Genomic DNA, 2,835 nt, shown 5'->3' with positions numbered 1-2,835 from the left:
ATCTATGCTATTTTACTATTTGTTTCCTGTGTACCTCTTACCTTTTTTTTCTTTATTCCCTCCATCAGTTCCTTCTTTGCATTCAATAAAGTTTTGTAGGGTACTATTTTGATTTCCTTCTCATTGGCTTTTATTTGTATTCTGTTGAAATTTCTTAGTGGTTTATATGTGCTTGAATTTAACATTATAAATTTATTAAATCAAGATTGAGGCCACTAGCCGTTGCTAATTGGCTTGCTCCCTGGCAAACCGGAGGCCTCTGCTCTGGCTCCTAGCTCCCAGTGAGTGGCGGTGGACTCCCACTCAGGCCGATGGCAGTGGCTTCAGCAGCGCCCCCTCATGGGCGGCGGGGCCAGGGGTGGTGGTCCTGGCCAGGATGTGGGGAAGTGGTGCAGCTGGAGGGCTGCCAGTTTGAGTACCTAATTACCAAGCGCTCAGCGACCATCAAGTGCATCTCATCACAAGGCTCAGTGGATGTGAGCATGGGCCACTCGAGCTTCATCTTCCAGTGCCACCTCGAGATCTTGACGATCCCCAGCGGCAGCGTTGGCCATGACTGGACAGCCCGGGACCCACCGCCTGCACAGCCCAGGCCTAAAGTGGTGATTTCCAGTTGCATTGCCTTGGCCAGAATCGTGTTTGTGGACAGGTGTTCCAGAGGCACTGGGTGCCGCTGCTGCAGCTACCAAGCTTCATGCACCAGGTTTCCAAGCACAAACTTCAAACTAACTTTCACTTCCCTATCCGGCCAGAAGAGGAAAAAGCAAGAGGCGCCTGAGTCCCCAGCAAAGGCTGTGCAGCCACATCTCTCGCCTCTGACCATCAACATTCCAAACACCATGGCCCATCTCATCATCCCCCTTCCCTCCCCAGCGGGAACTATCAGTGCTGCCAACTCCTGCCCATCCAGCCCCCAGGAAGTGGGGTCTTCAGGTTTCCAAATGGGCCCACTGATGCCATCCGACCTCAATTTAGTGGCTGAAAACTCGCACCCAGAAAATGAAAAGGAAGCTTCCGGTGGAGGAAGCCCAAAGGATGATTCAAAGCCATCTTATTCCTATACACAATAGTACAAGCAATTACAATGGCTCCTGGTAAACAACTCATCCTAAATGGAATTAATATTCACATCACTAAAAATTATCCATGCTACAAGACTGACAAGGAGTGGCAGAATTCAGTTCCTGACAATCTCTGTCTGAATTGTTATTTCATCCAAGTACCACATTCCCAGGAAGAACCAGGCAAAGGCTCATTCTGGAAGGTAGAGATCCTGCCTCTGAAAGCAAATAAACAGAGCAGGCTTTTAGGAAAAGGCAGCCTAGGAGTGTACCTTGCTTTGGAACCTCTCTGTGACCACTCTCTTCTAGGAGCCTCTCCCAGTCACGCTGGAGTAGTGTCTGCTCACTGCAGTGGCCCCAGAGCCCTGAGAGCCTGTGGAGGGAGGCCTTGCCGGCCCATCGGGAGCCTGAGCCTGGCAACTCACACCCCAGACTTGCCATCATCCAAGAAGCCTGGTTTGCCCAAAGCTCACCAGAGTCACCTCTGTCCAGCCAGCTGGTCTTGATCACCATTCAGTGGCAGCTACTACAGGTGGCTAAGCCTGCTGCCTACACTGCTGCCACCCTAGTGACCACTGCAAGGTGGTGACCTAGTGACCTTCCAGCCAAACTTGGTGCAGACAGTTCACGTCCTCCACCAGATACCAGCAGTGACAGTCACCAGCGTGGCTGGACTGGCCCCAACGAACACCTACACTGTCTCAGGACAAGCCGTAGTCACTCAGGCAGCTGTGTTGGCCTCTGCTAGGGCCCAGCTGCAAGAGAATAGAAATCACAGGGAAGTAAAAGTAGAACCTGTTGCTGCAATTAGCCATGGCACATTAGGTGCTGCCAGCCAGATCATTCAGATGTCACAGACCACCTCTGTCCAGATGGTCACTGTAGGAGTGTTATAGCAAGTGTTACAGTGTGTGGTTCCAAGGACAAACCAAGCGGCACACAGGGAGTCAGAGAATCAAGGTTTATTTGCTGGCGGGCTCAGAGCGGACTTACCACCAAGTTCTGAGCCCGTCTACTGGGTTTTTTCTACTCTTATTAGGTCGGGGTGGTCCGAGGGGTGGGGTCTCAGGAGGCTGATGCAATAGGTAAGCGTGATTACAGAAGCCAGGTAATAGGTTAGTGTTAGATTGATGAGGATCTTCGTTATCAGTACAACAGACACCTGTAGGTCAACACCAGCTACCAGTAAAAAGTGTAACGCAAAACAGGACTCTTGTGGTACCAATCCCCACTGCGGTCCACTGCCAGGTGAACAATGCCACGAGGAGTCCTTTACACGTGCTGGAGACCCCCGCATCAGCATCTGCCAGGACAGCAACCAGCCTGGGCAGCCAGGGCTGAAGCGAATCAAAACAGAAGACGGCCAGAGCGTCGTCATCACCCGGAGTGTGGACACGTCACGGGCAGCTGTGAGGAAAACGGTGTCTAAAACTAGCGACTGGGAAAGTTTCTCTTCCTTTAAAATATCAATGTTGTGGTGCCAAACGGGGACATTGCCTCTCACCAATACTAGGAGTGCGCTCTCTCTCAGTGGGTAAAGGGCCCTGCGTTTGGACTTCACCTCTCAGTACTGAAAATACAAAACCCAGGTGGCCTGAAAACTCCTTAATTTACAGGCAGAAGTCACACTTGAACAAAAACCACACACAACAAAACCTGGTACTTGAGACAGTGTCTCTCCTGCTGAGCACTCCCTGGGCTGCTGACTTTGAGCGAAGCTTTTAACTACCAGTGAAAAACCATGGCCCTTCCTGGAGGACCAGGCATCTCCGTG

General features: G+C 51.3%; 1 pseudogene; it reads left to right on the top strand.

Moving 5' to 3' along the window:
- The first annotated feature begins 311 nt into the window (after positions 1-311).
- On the top strand, positions 312-2,599 carry LOC138378758 (forkhead box protein K2 pseudogene; annotated as a pseudogene).
- Positions 2,600-2,835: the final 236 nt, after the last annotated feature.

The sequence above is a fragment of the Eulemur rufifrons genome, chromosome 30 (genome assembly GCF_041146395.1).
Source record: "Eulemur rufifrons isolate Redbay chromosome 30, OSU_ERuf_1, whole genome shotgun sequence".
NCBI classification, from domain to species: Eukaryota; Metazoa; Chordata; class Mammalia; order Primates; family Lemuridae; genus Eulemur; species Eulemur rufifrons.
This window is presented reverse-complemented; position numbering and strand designations above follow the sequence as displayed.